Source organism: Marmota flaviventris, chromosome 12 (assembly GCF_047511675.1).
Source record: "Marmota flaviventris isolate mMarFla1 chromosome 12, mMarFla1.hap1, whole genome shotgun sequence".
Lineage (NCBI taxonomy): Eukaryota > Metazoa > Chordata > Mammalia > Rodentia > Sciuridae > Marmota > Marmota flaviventris.
Genome location: NC_092509.1, coordinates 21,642,414 through 21,661,027, shown reverse-complemented (window position 1 = coordinate 21,661,027; position 18,614 = coordinate 21,642,414).

Below are 18,614 nucleotides of genomic sequence, written 5' to 3'. Positions count from 1 at the left end.
GTAGCCAGATGACTAAGGTTTAGCTTCTCTACCCTTATACAGGGCTGTGATGGAAGACAGTTTTCTTACTCCTTTGGGCCTGGGTTGTCCCAGCTGCCAAATTGGAATAACAGGTCAGACCTAGATCATTGAAAGGATCTTGACCAACCACTGACCAATCCCTTCTCCCCACAGGTGAGGAAATAAGCCCCCGCTAGCCACGTAGGTTTTTGTGAGGCTGAATTTAGATGATTAAATGATGCTTTGAAAACACTTTATAAAGTGTTCCTCAAGTGTAAAAATTATATGAATATGACTTCTGAGGTTTTGTTGATGTTTGTAGATCCTACGGTTTTCAGGGATGCTAGTGTCAGAAAATCTTACAGTTTGTATTTTGAAACTCAATGTGCAGTTGACTGATTTGGAGAAGACATTTGCAATACAAATGACAAATAATTGTAATTAAAACATAAGAAGATCTTTTTAAAAACTGGTAAGAAAAACATTAACAACCCAATAGAAAGAAATTGAGATAAGAAGATGAACAGAGGATTTATGAAAGCGGAATTTTCAAATGTCCATTCACACGAAATGTAAATTAATGAATATTTAATTCAACAAAATGATGCCATATACCATCACCTTGAAAAAAATGTTGAAAGATCTGACAGTTTTCAAATGTTGATGTACCTTATGGACAATTAGGAACTATTAATGGGGAATAAATTGGAACATCTATTTTGGAGAGTGATTGGATGGTAGCAGGTTAAAAGTGTGCCTAGCCCAGGTCCCCAGGAGCTCTACTCTGATATAAATATACCTTAATGACATCACAAGGAGATGTGCACGAGGATTTGTACTGCAGCTATACTTGTCGTGGTGAAAGATGGTGTTCAGTGGGGACTAAGCTGTAGAAGGTACTTGTATAACGTCTAGATCCTGGAACATTTAAGATGAATTAGAATTACATGTTTTAATGTAAACAAATCTAAAAAAAATATAATGGGGGATGAAAAAAGTTGCCACACATCTATCTACAGTATGAACCATTTGCATAAATTTAAATTTGGAAGAGCTCAAGCATCTAATACATGCATATGAGGCACACATATGGAAACCACACCCTGGCGTCCTGGTCCTGGCTCTGGGAAATCAGAATGGACAGACATATCCCTATGCATAAGAACAAAGGGAAACTTAACTCCTCAATATTCCTGTCTTAAAAAATGATTGGAGGGCTGGGATTGTGGCTCAGTGGTAGAGTGCTCGCCTAGCACGGGCAGGACCCAGGTTCGATTCTCAGCACCACATAAAAATAAAGGAATTGTGTTGTGTCCATCTACAAAAAAGAGATATTCTCTCTCTCTCTCTCTCTCTTTTATAAATAAATAAATAAATAAATAAAAAATGATAGGAAATAAAATGGTAGAATGCTGCTATTTGTTCATGTTGGGTACTGAATAGAAACAGCTATTATCATGTGTTTGGGTATTTAATGTTTTTCATAAAAATTGAATTGTGGAGGAGCAAGAAGGGGTAAAATATCTTTCTTTTATTAGAGAGAGAGAGAGAGAGACAGATATTTGTGTGACTTTTATAAACTGGATCCTGCTTTAAAAATCCCCTCAGCTTCCTATTGGCTGGGAGTTTGTGGTTTGGGTTGTAAGATCTATTCCACCGTCTCTTTTTGGATCTCCCCTTCTCAGACAAATGAGGCCTTTAAACTCCTCGGTCATGCCCCATGGCTCGCACACTGACCCTCAGCTTGTCTGAAGAAGAGTGATGCATGAAGTCTTGTTCCCCAATCAGCCTCATCTGCTCTGACTTAGCTTCCTTGGCCTCCAGGTGATGAGGAACCTTCTAGATGGGGCTCTGGACAAAAGCTCCAGTTTCACAACCTACCCTTTGGAGAGATCAAAAATTACCTCCAAATAAGGGTCCACCCTGCAGCTGCACCATCTGTCTCTAGCCAGTGCTGGGCTAGGCACTACCTGCCCTCTGCAGGTGAAAGGCTTGAGGCAGAGAGTGGGAGGGGCTTCATGGGATCCCAGCCACAGTTGTCCATCCCTGGGTTGCTTGTGGTCTGCTGGGGAGGAAGTCTGACCTCTTCCTGGACTACAGAAAAGCTACCTGAATTATCTCAAATATACTTCTAGATGAGTCTGCAGAGAGCTTGGAAGTCACTTAGGACAAAAAAGAATGTCCACTTTTGCCCCTTATTTTGTTAGAAGACTGCTTGTGCTTTCTTTCCAGGGGCAACACACTTCCCTCCTAAGCGGGGAGTTCCTTTATTCACCAAAGTGAGTGTATAACTGGCTCAGAGAACAAATCTCCCCAGCTCACTCATGTTGGGAGCAGCTGAGCTGCAGGCAGCCCCACACAGGGTGCAGGTAGGCTCCGAATGATGCCCCCACCTCTGCGCGGCTCACTGTCTCTGCAGTGGCCTAGAAAACATTTCCAGATCTTGGGGCCTTTGCCTTTTCTCTTTTCTCCACTATAGTACCACATGTCTTTGATGACTAGGCCTTAGTTATGTTGGCAGGAAAGTCCTGTGATCTCTGGCAATTTGAATGAAAGTATGTCTTAAGTTGGCCCAATCTAAACAGGGTGCTTAGTAAAAGCCTAATGTCTCCAAACAATAATAAAGGGAGAAAAGATTCATGAAAGATTCTCTCTCTCTCTCTCTCTCTCTCTCTCTCTCTCTCTCTCTCTCTCTCACACACACACACACACACACACACATTTATTTGCTTAAATAACAGTTGATTTCCCTGCAGATGGTTTCCAGGTGTGTGGTTTTTGTGAAGAGAGATTTTGAAGCTGGGGGGGAGTTTGTCCCTGACTCTGAGCCAAGATGTGCCCTTCATTTACCAGTCTGTATGCCAAGCTCTTGACAAAGACAGTTCCCTCTGCTTCTCGGTGTTAATCGAACTTTGAAGCTAGCTCATTCCGCTGTGCTTGGGACAGAGGCCAAGAGGGACAAGAGGGAATGGGTACTCGCTCTGCTCCTCTGTCTCCTTTCCTTCCCATTCCTCCTCACCCTCCTTTTGTTTTCTTTTTGGTCATTGTTGTATTTTAGGTTCCTTGCTGGGCACTAAGGATATGAAAACATAAAACAGCTCTTGGCCCTGAAGGATCTCCCAGTCTGTTTCTGAGGGAGTGGGGCCCGGAATAGATACTGCCTGCAGGGATGTGCAGGGTAGGGGTGATGCTCTTATAGGTTGAAACCCTCACCCCTAGCACAACGGTATTAGGAAGCCAGGACTTTGGGAGGGAAGAGGTGATGAAGTGGTTTTGTGAATGGGATCCATGCTCTTATAAAGGAGGTACCAGAAAACTGCCTAGCCCTGTGTCACACAAGGGCACAGTGGGAAGGTGCCATTTGTGAACTACGACACATTTTTTGGGGGGGGTACTGGGGGTGGAACTCAGCAGCACTGGGCCACTGAGACACATCCCCAGTCCTATTTTGTATTTTATTTAGAGACAGGGCTCACTGAATTGGTTAGCACCTCGCTTTTGCTGAGGCTGGCTTTGAACTCACAATCCTCCTGCCTCAGCCACCTGAACTGCTGGGACTACAGGCATGAGTCACCACATCCTGTTCAGAACACATTTCTTCACAGAAACAAGTATTACAAGTGATATTTGGATACACAGTCCAGCCTACAACAAGGTACTCTTTGCCTTCAAGAAACATTTAACTGCTGGGTGCCATGGCGCACTCATGTAATCCCAGTGGCTTGAGAGCCTGTGATGGGAGGATGGAGTTCAAAGCCAGCCTTATCAAAATAGAGGCGCTAAGCAACTCAGTGAGACCCTGTCTCTAAGTAAAATACAAAATAGGTCAGAGGATGTGGCTCAATGGCCCAGTGCTCCTGAGTTTAATCTCCGGTACCAAAAAAAAAAAAAAAAGAAAGAAAAAAGAAAAGAAAGAAAAAGAAACATTTCATTGGTTCTTAAACCAATTATCAGTGTAACCTGGAGGGCTTGTTAAACTAGATTGCTGGGCCCCACCCCCAATGATTAAGTTCCCAATGATTAAGTCTCAGAGGGTGCCTAAGAATTTGCATTTCTTGTAAGTTCCAGGAGGTGCAGGTGGGGTGTCGGGAGGAGCCACACTTTGAGAACCACTTTTCTAATCTACTGCATTTTCCTGTGCACCATCTTCTCTCATTTTAGTTTCTAGACTCATTTAAATTGATGGCCTTTGAAGTTTAGTGTTCTAAGGAGCCCTCTGCGGGAATCTAAGAGAATTAGGCTTATGTCAGGCCTCAGCAGAGGTCCCTTTTCCATTATGGACTGTGCTCCTTCCTTTCTGCTTCCTAGAGAAATTGCTCCAAACTAGGTTTCCTGAGCTGGAGTCCCTGGAAATGGGCTTTGCAGATCTTGGCTGCAAAGAATCTTATTGTGTTTCTCTCTATTGCCCCTTGCTATACTTCTAGCTGCAGCCAAGCATTGGAGCCCTGGAAACCAAACACTATAATCATTTGCACTTTGTGCCCCCGGATGACCGATGGTTACCTCTTGCCAGGTGTGAATCATTTTCCTCGTGATGTTCAGAACACTGAAGTAAATGATTGATGAATGGGAGAGATCTAAAGACCTTGGATAAATCTCTCGTATCTATGAATCCTTGAGGACAAGCCACCTTGAATTGTGTTGTTGTCTTATTTCCAAACCATTCAAGGCTCTTGTAAAGTTCTGCCCCTGAGCAGTGGCAGTAAGAGCTGTTCCATTTTCCACACGGGAAAACACTGAGAAGCAGAAGAAAAATTTAACTTGCAGAAAAAGTTTCACCGGCTAACGGTCTCTGCAGCCAGGGCCTCGGCATGTCACTGTGAACGCCAGGATGGAACACCCCTCCATATGGGGAAGCCATTGCTTCCCAAAGAGTGGCAGGGTGGAGACAGTTCCTCTCCCTTCTGGCAATAACCTGGAGTGAGTCCTTGGTGGTATGCTCTTTTTTTTTCAAGAGGTCCTTTTGCCCAAAGTAGGACATCTGGTCCTTTAGGAAACCAGGACATTCACCTGGGCTAGTGGTGTGTTCCCAGCCTCCTGAGCTGCTGAGATTGCATGTGTGCACCATTGTGCCCGGCTTCTAGGGGAGTCATTTCTAAGATGCCTCTTGATCACCCACTCTAATCCGTTTCATGTGTAAGTGCTTACTGAGAAGGCAGGACTTCTCTGAGCCCAGGCTTTACTTTTTCCAAATCAGAGCTGACACCCTGCAGATACCCACCCCCAGCGCTGTGGGGCACAAGGTGCAGCAGGAAGTCCGTAAGCCCCCAGACCCAAAGAGCTGAGTCCTTCAGGGACACAGCCCGATGGTCTCTCTCTGTTCTTTCCCATCACTCCTGTCCACCCCCAGAGAGGACAATTCAGCATGATAGTGAAGGAGAACTGATAAGGAAAAGAGGGACCTGCACCCTCCAGGCCTCTCCTTGGGTTTGGTTGTGCCTGGATGGTGCTCTGGGTTTCCGGTATCACCCATCTTGGCAGCCCGTCTTGGACATGGCCTCTTCCTGATCAGCTCTTTCCTTACTGATGTTCTCTCTTTTCAACTTGGGATTTTTTTAAAAACACGTTTCTGGGCATGTTTTTTTATGGTGTGAACTGTGTCTCTACACAATTCACCTTTTGGAGCTCTGACTCCCCATGTGACTGCATTTGGAGGTAGGGTCTTTGATGAGACAGGTTAAATGTGGTCATAAAGGCAGGTCCTGATGAGATAGGATCTGATGTCCTGATCTTGGACTTTCAGACTTCAGAACTGTGAGAAAGTGAATGCCTGTTATTTTAGCCACATAGTCTATGGTACCTTGTAATGGCATCTGGAACTCACTAGCTAAGACCATGCCCAGAAGTCCTAATGGGAGCAGATTTGTCTGTGGATTCTGATATTTATGAGTTTGGGGACTGAACATTTTATTTAATTTATTGTTTTTTGCAGTGCTGGAGATTGAACCCAGGGCCTTGTGCATGTGAGGTGAGCACTCTACCAATTGAGCTATATCCCCAGTCATGGGACTGAACATTTTAAATTCCAGTGTAATCTGAACACTATTCTCAGACAATCACATTAACATAATAGGGTGGATTGTGGGTATGAAACATGTCCAGGTGTTCACTGCCCATCTCTATCTCATTTTGAAAAATATTTCAGACTCGGATGAAGAGGAAAATCCTCTTGATCTTTCAGGACTCAGCTCATTTCCCACCCTGTGAACCTTTCCTCCAAGGTTCTTCCTCAAAGGTGTGAATTCTTCCTGGGCTTACAACTTTACCCAAAGCACTTGATTTTCAATTCTATAATTCATCTCATACTTGATTCTAATTATTTTTGTGTCTGTAAGGTTCTCCATACTGGGAGTGCTTTGAGGATAGGGACCAGGTCCTGCTTCCCATCATCCTGTGCCTAGCACATGGCCTGGCTGGGAGAACAAGCTCTGTAATTGTTTGCTGAATGAGGGGCAGGATGAACAGTGGTTCCCAGGGTCCCTGGCTGCCCCCGCTGTGTGCTGGTCCCCCTCGATCTTCTGACTGTACCTGGCTCTGTGCATCTCAGCAATTTTTTCTCTTTCATTTTCCAGGTGGACATTGAGCCCTAATGCAGCCATCGGGGAGACCCTGGTGTGGGCAGCAGAGGGAACCCATGGAGATGCCAAGGGGTCCAATGGTCAGTGCTTGGTCAGGAGCTTCTGCGGTTAGTGGGTAAATGTTTTTGCAGTTTCAAACCTGGAATGTGAATTTCAGTGACTGTGCTGAGTAGATGGGTGAATTAATAACTGTCCTGAGCTGGTTCAGACTTGGGGCAACCAGGACACCTGGGCAGAGAGGCCCGGGATTTCTGTTGCAGAGATCCTGGAGGGAGGGTTGGAGAGGCTACAGAACCAGGACACAGCCAGAGTCAGCAAAGCTAGGGACAGAGGGATGACATTTATGTCAGAAGCATGGCCTTCTGCAGCCCCTGGCACCTCCACAGCATTGTCCTCACAGCAGTGGCTTCTTCTGCCACTGTCTACCTGAGAGACAACAGCAAAGACAAGACAAGTGTAGGTATAAATTGTGTGTGCATGCACATGTGTGTGTGTATGTGTGTGCAGTTAATATGGTACCCACTCTGGAGTGCCCACTGTGTCACACCTTCTCACCTCGCCCTATTGAGAAAGTGCTGCTCTCTTCCCTGATTTGCACACAGGAAGGTCTAAGAGCTGAAACTTTTCCCATTCTAAGGCAGAGCAGGTACAGCTGGAGGACCCCTGTACCTGACCCACTTTCTCACAGCTTCTGCATTGTGGGGAGGCTTTGCATGGATCTCCTTCTCTCAACTGTTCTCCTGTGACTTCGACATCCTGGTGGTGGCCTGGACATAACGCCTCAGGATCTGTTCTTAGAGAAGGGAAAAGCCCACAAAACAAAGAAGAATGGCTCATTGTGCTCCTTATCTCTGAAAATGGATTTTTTACTTTAATAAGAACTTTCTGGAGGCACAGCTCTTTGAGGGACCCCTATGATACAGTGGGACCTGGTCCCTTTGCTTTCATAACCTCTATATTACTCAATTCAAGAAGTAATTTCTTAATTATTCAATTACCTTGTTAATTGAGTAAATAGGGAAAATTATTCAATTACATGTTCTCAACAGTAGTTATCCCACTGTGCTATAGAACATTAGGAATTATTCCTCCTATCCCACTGCACCCCTGTACCTTAATAAAGCTAGCTTTTAAGTGTTGCCAACAACCTCCTTTAAACCCAGGGTTTTCTGTGTCTTTGGTTTTTATGAATGAGCCAAAGGCTCATCCCAAAGCATTTTCCAGCCTCTAGATAGGTACCAATTTATAGTCTTAATTCGTTGATGTACAGGCTTCCTTAATGTTGCTGACTGTGACCCTGCGATGATGTAAGGTGTAGGTAGGGGTCAAGCTGGTAGGCAGCCCAGGCCCAATTTGCACGCAGCCTGTTGTTTAGATGTTTGGCCACACGGTGGCGCTGGGACACCAGCCTGGCCTGTGGAAGGGACTCCCGTGGGGGCCAGGTCAGCTCTGGTGCTGCCTAGACCTGGGCTGACCGAGCCTGTGTCTACAAGGCCTCTGCTCCCTCAACCCTCAATAACCCTTGTGACTCCATGGCACTGTTGCAGGAGATGGAGACTGGGCACAGGCTGTTAGGTGACTTCAGAGTCTGGAGACTAGACCCTTCCACCTTCCTGCTGCCAAGCCTGGAGGAGCTGCTGAGTTTGGGTAAAAAAAAAAAAAAAAAAAAAGCAGGAGAACAGATTCCGCCCCCAACCCCTGGAACAAATTCCACTCATTCACTCCAGCACTTGTAGTCACCCGACAATAACTCTCAGGTGGCTTTGTTCAGACGCCACTGCAACCAGCAGTTGTGATTAGTGGCTTATTTATAGTGCATCTAGAACGCTGCTGTGGATTCTGTCGCATTTAGACCTCTCAGTGCCTTGACATCTGGCCCCTAAACAGTGGTGCAGAGTCAGCAGGGTGCTGCTGTGGAGTTCTGGGTCCTCCCACCCCACCCCACCCCATGCTGGAGTGGTTCTGTAGGTCTGGGGTGGGGTGGAACCTGCATCTTTTAGCCACCCAGGGGGAAATAATGCTGTAGAAATGTGTTGAAGGAATGAACCATTTTCATTAGTGTGTTTTCCCTCCACCCCCCACTCTGTATCCTTTTGATTACCTTTTTCTTTCTTTCTTTCTTTTTTTTTTTTTAGATTGTATCTTGGTACTCTGAAATTCTGTGAAGGGAGATGTAAAAATAGCAATTTTTTGGAACCAGTGTTTTCCTATCTTCTGTTTAGTCTGAGGTGGTGTCTTTGGCATTTCCTAGGCTGCGGTCACTGTGGAATGCTGTTGGTGCACCCAGTGCCCCTCTGTAACCCTGGCCACACGTGCCCAGCCTGTTCCTGCTGTCACCTCCAGGAGGGGGTAGCGGGTGTTACCAAGCACAGGGTGTCTCAGGGGCTCCTGGCATTTCTTTTGTCCTGGTGGGCTCTAGAGGTCAGAAGCTAAACTCTGACTCTGTGTTATTCCAAGCAAATGAGAAACTATTGGCTCAAGGTGGATGACATGCACAGTCCAGGACACAAGGGGAGACCAGAGTCTCCTCCAGGACCCTCTCTCCTCCAGCTCTCTCTTCTCTGTTTCACTCGCTCATCAACCCTGACCCTAACCTGCCTTCTCGGTGGCTCCTTCTGCCTTCCTTTTGCTGCTCCTGGGACTCTGTGGCCTGGGGGCCACCCCAGCATCCCTGTTCATGAGGCTAAGGGATCCTGTCCAAGGCCTCCCTGCAAGCTGAAGCCCCCTCAAGGGGACAGAACCACTTTCCCGACAGCCTGCCCAATCTCCTTCCCCCCTGCAGGCCCCAAACCCAGTCACAACAAGTTCACAGAGAAGGAAAAAGGCAAAAAACTAAAAACATGCATCTTGGCTTCAGAACAAACCCAGAAGTGGATTCACTTCCAAACCACTTACAGCAATGATGTCAAGAGCATGGATGCCTGGGCTGTGGGGCTCTGCTTCAGTGGGGTCTTCCCTGTCCTAGGAGAAAGGGGCTGTGTGAGGGGCATGGGAATGGGACAAGGACAAGGGAGGGGACGTCCCGGTGGAGCAGGGCTGAACGTTTTGCCTCTGGCTGGTGCTTCCCACACGGAGCCCTCCAAGGGGAGGAAATGTATCTGGAGGAACAGGCTGCGTCCTCCTGGCTGAGGGCAGGCGGGCCTTTAGTCCCCTGTTCCCACCACCCCTTCCTCACCTCCAGACAACCTCAATCTCTCTGATGAGGGCCTGGCAGGGTTTTTTTCCTGTTAACTCCTTCCACATGTTCTGCTCAGGGCCTATGCAGTTTAGCTATTTACTCCCAGGTCCCAAAGCGTGGGGCCCAGGCTCCCTAACCCAAGTCTCCTGCTTCCTTCTGAATGGGATTTCCTCTTACTCCTCTGCAGTGTTGAGCAGCAGTAGCCTTGGGCCTGTGCTGGGGCTTGGAGACATGATTACTCCCCACGATGTGGAGGCTGACCCTGCGGTGGGCAGGAGGGTGAGCGATCCTGCAGGAGGAGAGGTCTGGCCGATAGCCAGCTCTGTGTTGCTATAATCTGTGAGAGTTGGGGCTGGGTACTGAAACTGAGCAGTCCTTTCTTTGAAACTGAGAAGTCCCTTCTTAACACAGTGTTGCGAAGTCCATTAGGTTCAGACAGAAGTTGTCCAGAGACTACCTTTAATAGGAGAAGGGGTGGATTCACATATTCATTCATCCATTCACTTCCTACCCATTCATTCATTCATTCACTGGCTTATCCGTCATTTCAGCATTGAATAGGGACCTACGCTGTTCCAGTTTCATTCTGGAGATTGACAGGTGGGCTGTTTCAGACAGCTGGCTTGAAACAGAATGGGGCTCTGTGCATGGGGACCTGGAAGATCCGCCAGGCTACAAAACCACAGGGCCAAGTGCAGGGCTGGAGCCTTGATCCTTGGCCAGCAGAGGCCGCAGCTGTTACTGATTACCCGCCTGCCTTGGCCTGGAGTGCTGGGTGTCCTTTCTCTAAAGAGGAAATGCTAAAGCTCCCAAAATGTGTGGCAAAAAGTGCAGGCTTGTGGTTTCACAGAACCAGCCAGGGCTCTGCCTCCACGGCATTTGCCCAGTCAGCTGCCCGTCACAGTCCACCCACCCAGTGCACTGGCCCTGGACAGCTGCTCGAAGGGCTCAGGCAGTGGCTGCAGGCATTTCTTGTTCTCTTTTCTTTTTCTTTGTTTTTGGTTCCAGGGAATTGAAGTCAGGGGTGCTTAACCACTGAGTCAGATATCCAGCCCTTTTTATTTTGAGACATAGTCTTGCTAAGTTGCTTAGGGTCTCACTAAATTGCTGAGGCTGGCTTGGAACTTGGGATCCTCCTAACCCAGCCTCCTGAACCACTGGGATTTCAGGCGTGGGCCACCATGCCCAGCTCGTGTCCTTCTTTCTAACACTAGCTGCTTATTAAGGCTCAGTAAGAACTGACCTCCATATTTGAGAAGTCAGTCGCCATCCCAGATGAGCCTTTCTGAGGCTCTGCTTCCTCATCAGGAACGTGGGGATAGTTGTACTTCCTACTTCCAAAAAATAAAAGATAATTTTTTTTTCTCCCTAAGATAGTGTCTTGCTATGTTGTCTAGGTTGGCCTTGAACTTGAGATCTTCCTGCCTCAGCCTCCTGAGTCACTGGGATTATAGGTGTGTGCCCCAGTGCCTGGTTTAGGGTACTAGCTTGCTTGATGGTTTTGGAGTTGCTGGGTTTCTCTGGGTCTTCTACTTGCTCTGAATCTATGACCTCTGTAGGATGAGCTGACAGAGTCTTCCTGCCTCTGTTTTTGCCATATTCTGTCAATACCTTGATAAAAGTTCTTCATCCTCAGGGTAAACCTGAAATTCCTTCATACAGAGTCAAAGGCCCTGCCCATCTTTCCCGTTCCTTCTGGTATCTGCCATGGGGAAGCCAGTCTTCCCTGGCTTTGCTCACCCTCAGCCACTCCTCCTGTTCTATTGCTGCCCCCCCAGCAGTCCTTCGCTGCTCACTGGGTGTACACAGCCGTCCTCATCTACCTGCCCCAGTGGCTCTTTAGGGAAGTGACCCTTCATAAACATTTTCCATTTCTATTGGAAATTGTGGAATGCTGGGCACGGGTGACCATCTCACAGATCAGAGATTGAAACCAGAGATGAGAAGGGATTTATCATCCATTACTAAGAAAATCAACAGGAGAGATGGAACTGGAGTCCAGGACCATCAAATGTGGGGTAGAGTTGTTTAGGAAGCCTCTGGGGTTCCCTACCCACAGCCACCTGAGTACACTGAGAAGCCAGGAAAAGAAAACCTTCTAAGCTGGAGGCAGACAAAGGATCCTCAGAGTCCGAGATACTGTACTCCCCCATAGTACATTCCCTAGGAAGGAAGCCTGCCTTCCCCCTCCCTGGATCCTTATATCCAGACGGAGTGAGGGAATGCATAAAATAACAAAACAAAACAAAACATGTATCCTCCCCCAAGTCCCTAGACATCCTTTATGACAGTTTTCTGAAGGATTAAATGATTGGTGGGGACCACACAATTTTAAATTCTGCTCATGTGAGCAGACCTTCATCTGATCCCGAGGGGAGAAACCCAACAGCCTGAGAAGACGAGAGAGAGAGTCAATGGAAATTTGGCAAGCTCCCCGGGCTGCTGGTGGTGGCTGCAGCCAGACAGGAAAAGTAAGACGGTGTGAGCAGAAATGGCTGGAAGGAGAAGGCTTTTCCAAGAAATTACAGAGGGATCTTCTTCCAAGGGCCTGGGGGCCTCTGCAGACATGATCTCATTACTCCCCCAACGTCCCAGTGGGACTGGAGGCCAGGGGTCTCTGCCCAGTCTTAAGCTCAAAGAAAATGCAAACTTCACTGACTTTCCTACATTTTCTGATTTCAAGCTTGGCTCTGAAGTTGGCTCACTGGCAGTGGAGGGACGAGAAAGTCCCCCTGACGTCTGATGAGGGCTGAGTCTCCTTAAGCTTCAGGGGTTTGTAAAAATACTTGGATCCCTGAGGACAAAAGTGACTGGGGCTAGGGAACTAGCTGTTCAAAAGGAATTATTTCATTTGGTACCTGGGGCCCAGGGCTGACCTGCCAGTGTTTCTGAGTCTTTTCTATGCCTTGAGCACTTGGCTAGACACCTATGGGTACAGGGTGTGTCGGAGCTGGACTTTATTAGCAAGTGGGACACAGACTTGCACTCAGAACAAGTGCTAGAGGAGGGTCGTGGAGTTGGTGTAGAAGAAGAGAGTTTGGCAGCCATGGTTTGTCCAGGAAGGTTTGGAAGAGCTGTTGTTACTAGCCAGCTCCTATCAATGGATGCCAACTATATGCCAGGCACTGGACTGACTGATCTAGACACATCATCTCATTTAATCTTCATGACAATCTGGGGGCTGCTTCCTATTTGCTGCCCAAGCACCTTATCAGGCGCAGGCCATTGTCATTCTTTGAGTGCATGGTTGATAACAAAGCCTCCTGCAAAATAAAGAGGTAGAACTCATGGGAGAAAAGTAATTATGAATTAATTTAATGTCAAGATTTGAACCCAGGGCCTTGTGCATTCTAAGCACATCTCTACCACTGAGCTACACCCCTAGCTAGGAGAAAAGTAATTCATCCCAGCTGCTGAGTATATGACCAAGGGAATCAGAATCAGAAGCCAGGACCCCAATGGTTAAGAGCCCCAGTCTCAATTCTAGGCAGTCTAGCCGGACTGGACTATGCCCTTGAGTCACCCTGAGCCTTCCTATGTATTGATTTGAAATGAGTTTAAAAATATTTATTAGAGCTGGAGGTGTAGAGGTGTAGCTCAGTGGCTGAGTGCTTGACTAGCATGAGCAAAGACCTGGGTTCAATCCCCAGCACAGAAAGAAAAAAAAAAATTACTAGAGCTGTTGGGAGAACTAAATAAAATAATATATAAACCTGTTTAGCACAGGACTGGCATAGAGTTTATTCTTATTTTGTTTTTAGCAGTACTGGGGATTGAACCCAGAGCTTCACATGCTAGGCAGGTGAGCTGCATTTCCAGCTCTTTTATCTTTCATTTTGAACCAGGATCTAAGTTTCCCAGGTAGGCCTCAAACTTGCCATGTTCTGCCTCAGCCTGAGCTTACAGGCAGACACCACACACCTGGCCGAATTAATTATTATTTAATGAGTTTTACTCTAGTGCTGTGTCTATGAAAGCCCATTTGAGGAATGCTGCGTGTTATCAGGTAGCTTTTTATCATTCCTCCTTTGGGATCACTTCTTCATAAACTTTGGACTAGGCTTCAAAGTCTTCCCACATCAATACAAAAGGACTTGTTTGGGAACCGAAGGCTTTTTAGCATATACATTCATGTTTTTGAGTGAAAACAGGCCTAACTAAGCCCCCTATGTGTGATTTAAGGGTAGAGTCTGGATAGAACCGGCTAATTGTGGTCACTGAACGACATGAGAATAAATGACCAAATGCTTGTTGGAACCTACCTTATTAAGTAGTCTCGAAAACAAAATAAATATTCATGCTAAAGATGAAAGAAAAGGAAGAAATAGCTGAAACATCACAACCAAGAAGAATGAAAACCAATTGTTAAATGGGGTGCCTTTCGAATCTCAGAGTGGTAAATATCTGTTAACTTTATGAAGACTGTGTACTTGCACTGGGTGGCCATAGGAGAAAATTAGTTGAATCTTAGCTTCGGCTATGAAATCTGAGATCTGTGAAACTCCAGCACTAGCCGGGGCTCGCAGCTAAAGTGCAGGTGGGGAAGGGGTGCGGACTGCAGAGAAAAAGGTGCCAGCAGACACTCCCTTGGAAAAGTCCTCCTCTGTTCCAATTCCCAGTATTTATTTTGGCTTTGGGCAGCAAACTCCTCTGGGGAGAGAGAAACCTAGTGGAACAGAGTCAGGGAGGAGGCATTTGAAAACCACAGGGTTAGTGATGAGATGGTACAAAACACACCGAACCAAAATACTGAGCTTAGGGTGGGTCGGGTATGTGGATTTCTGGATTGTTCCATGACTGCCAAGGCCAGTGGGTAGAGCCAAACACAGCCAGGATCCTGCTTCCTGGATGACCTCCATTTCCTGAAAAACCTTCCATAAAGTGGTCCCAAAGTTTAGTTAAATGGCCACGAGCTCCCTCCCTTCCCCCTACAACATAAGCAGCAGCTTTGAAGTTGATGAATTTCCCTATGATAAGCAAGGCTTCTTCCGAAGAAAGACCAGTGGAGGCTTTTGTTTGCCTGAGAGTAGAGTGTCTCATGCCCTTGGCATAGACGTGACCTATAGCCTTCTCTTGTCCCCAGGGATGTCCATCTAAGTACTCAGACTGGCAAAGCAGCATGTCTCTCATCTGCAGCCTCCAATCCTTCACAGAAGCTGGGGTTCATCTGGAATAGGACAAGGGCAGAAGCAGCCCCATGGTCACAGCCTGGACTGGGGCCTTCCACTCATCCTTGTGAACATGCATGAGTTGTTTTACTGTCTGCAAGAAGGAGAAGTAGAGACCTGGAGGGTCAGTCTCCTATGGGGCTCAGTATGGAGAAGAACTTTTCCAGGTGCGGGGACTCTGAATGACCAGGTACTGCCCTTCTGGGAGCTGTCCATCCTGCAGACCTCCACCACAGTTCTGTGGGACCTGTAAACACAATCCATAAGCTGCTGGCCCCTCTTATAAGCATAGTTTCCCAAGACTCCATGAGTTGTGCACTTGTTTGCATTGTATTTCCTCATCAGCAAGGCTAAGGGATCTGCCTATCCCTCAGCTTGCTAGGTTCCTCACATGTTTGGACGTTGGGCCCCAGGACCTTAAGTGAATAAAATTCAAGTCCTCATGCTATAGTTTAGATTATGAATATCTCCCCAAAGCCCATATTTTAAAGGCTTGGTCTCCAGTGTGGCACTAGTAGGAAGTGGTAGAATCTTTAAGAAGTGGGGCCTAGTGGGAGGTCTTTAGGTGATTCGGGGTGTGTCTTTGAAGGTGGTTGTGGAACCCCAGCCTTCCTCTTTCTTATGCTTTCTGGCTTCGAAGTGGGAAGATTTGCTCTTCAATATGCTCCCACCATGATGTGCTGCCTCAATGCGAGCCCAAAACAACCAGGTCAACTGAATATGGATTGGAACCTCTAAGACTATGGGTCAAAATAAACCTTTTCTCTTTATAAGGTAATTATCTCGGGCATTTGTTATAGTGATGAAAAACTGACTTAACACACCTTCCTTTATCGATTCTCTCTTCCATCAGAGGAAAAAACCAAAATTTTTAGGAGGACACAGACCTTGAGAGTTGAGGAGAAAGTCCCACTTGGCTAATGAAAAAACTTCCAGATTCAAGGAGATTGTGAGTACAAACCTTCTTTCTGCTTCCTGACTGTAAATGTCACCTCTTGAGATCTTTTGGTTTGTGGGCTTTAACAAGGAGGAGGCTTGTTAGTACCAGAACTAACTTAGACTGAGTAGCATCTCCGGAACTCAACCTCATTCCTTCTAAGCTTCTGCAGAAAGTGTCAGATTTTTCCAGGCCCACAAGGAGCAATCTCAAGAAGGGCTGGCCATGTGGGGGCCATCTCTGAGCTTGAGACGTGAGGCTGAGAGAGTTGTTTCTGGGTGACTGGTGGTATGTGTCCAAGGGTTGGGAAGGACTAGGCAGGAAAAGGAGCCACAAGCATCATTTTAGTACAGCAGAATTGTTTGGGACCACTGATGCCTCTTACCCCACTGTGCTTTCATGTTTCCAAGTAAACCCCAAAGCAACCCAGATTTATGGGACTGTCCAACTCTTTAGACTGTTGATGTGCAAAAAGAAATAGACGTAGACTTGGTTTCTCCACCCAACTTCTCTTTCCTATTCCTACCACCTTTCAATGTGACTTGAAGGCAAGTTTTTCCTCCTACTGGGCTTCAGTGTTTACCTCAAGGGCTGGGATGTGGCATAGTCATCTCTGTATACTCAGGGACTAGCATAAAATTGAGCACAAACTAAGTTCTCAAATGTTGAGTGAAGAATAAATGAGGGACAAGAAATAATAGAGGGAGAGAAGGCGGGACAGAGAAGTTGCCCATAGAGGGCGTGCAGGGTAGAGACATGGAAGTGGGAGGGGGTTGGCAATTTGGTTGGTGAAGGTAGACTGTTCTTTGTTCTCATCTTTCTGAAGCTATTTGGAAACCTAATAGATTTCCTTTTTGGAGTCTTTCCTAGATTTACTTAAGAAGGCCAAGACAGAGGGAATTACCCAGAGAGACAACAGGAGTCTCTTCTCAGTTGTCAGAAGTTGAGGCTGAGGGAGGAAGATGGGGCCTTCAGACTTTTGCTTTCTCTCCCTTGGCTGAGAGACTGAGCTCTGCATAAGCCTTCACGCTGGCAAAGCTGGCACAGAGAAGCAGACCATTCATTCTCCATGGTAGAGCTGCTGCCTTCCGGGAACTTGTATTAGACATGTACCACAGTACCACATGTACACAAGAATGTACAGGCCAGGCACACCAACAATAGACCTGGTGACACAGGGCTGATGTGTTCACCCTTCACTTGGTGCTGGGGTCCTGCAGAGCCTGGGGGTGCCTGAAGGGTTAAGATGAGGTGCAGAGGAGGCTTGTCAATGGGCTTAGTCCCTATTCTGGTGCTAAAGAGACTGAAAATGGATCCTGGTTCCCTAGTGACTTTAGCATTGATGAGCAGAAATGAAGACTACCAAAGTCTACAAAAATATTCCAATTAACCATATGCCTTAGGGGCTGTGAACAAGACGAAGAACTTAGGGGTTCAGTGAATATGTTTGGCTGTTCAGTTGGTTCTATCCATATACAGAACAATCATTCACTTAAGAAATATTCTGTGCACTCTCACCATGATGTGCAGACCTGGACCAGGTTCTGGGATATAGAAAGGAACAAGGCAGATGTGGTACCTGCCCTCAGGGACATTAGCATCCTTCTATGCCCACATCTGTACATTGATTGAATGCAAACATTTCCCCATAGCTTGCACATTTTGAGTTCTTATACAAATAATTTCCCCAAGTACACAAACCAAAAGAAAGAAGCTCTGTTATTTAACCTAGATCCATCAGAGATGGGTGGGTTCTTGGAGATCATTCAGGGAGTGCTTCTTTAGGTCCTAAAAGTAGCCTGGTGAAAATATAGTGAAGGATTAACAAATTTAGGAGATGCAGCTCAAGGTCTGAATGCAAACCTAGGACTTGTTCCACTGTTGGAGCCTGTCCTGGATGGGGAATGGCCAGCCAGACTAACCGTCACTCAGGTGGTGAGGAGCAGCGCAGAGTCGGGCAAAACCATGCTGCCCCCCAGGTAGGCAGTAAGTGGAGGTCCAGCAGGGGAGGTTGGACTCTGCTCAGCTCTGCCCCTAAGTATGGAGAGGGGCCTGCTTTTCTTTTCTGGGTCTTGGTTTTCTCATTTTTAAAAAGAATGCACCAGTCCTGCCACATTCCTTCTCTCACCTGTCCAAAGGTGAATGAAAACAACCGAGCAGCGTGCACAGGTTCCCAGAAGGGAGAAAAAGAGAGGAAGCTGAGATATGACTCAGTGTCCCAAGTCTCTCAGTCCCTCATACCTTTTAAATATTAAACAGTGCCAGAAAGCCCTCTGGGACCTCCTCACTTTCTTCTCCTTGGCTTCAAATTCCTGAACTGCCAAACAAGGGCTTGCCTCACACTTCCTGATCCTGTACTCTCCCCCTACAACTCTGAGGACACCTTGGTGACTGCTGTTGGTCATGGCTGTTGAACCTGTGCTTGCAAGTGCTTAGTGACTAAACAACTGTGTGTTGACAGCGATGAGATAAGCAGCCCCTCCCATCTGCCTTACGGCTCTAACAGCGCCTTTGTGATCACATAGTTCAATAAGTGGAACTTTCCAGGTCAGGAATGTGAAAGGATCAGGCACTCCAGCAGCCCTGGATATGAGGCAGGGACCTGGGTGACTCACTGGCCACAGAAAGGGACAGAGAAATTATTTTCTCCCCCCTTTTCTCTTTCTTTTCTGTAATCTGCTTTGTTAATTCATATTAACTGTACATATGGGGTCCAGTGTGATATTTCCTATTTATATACAGTGTGCATCAGT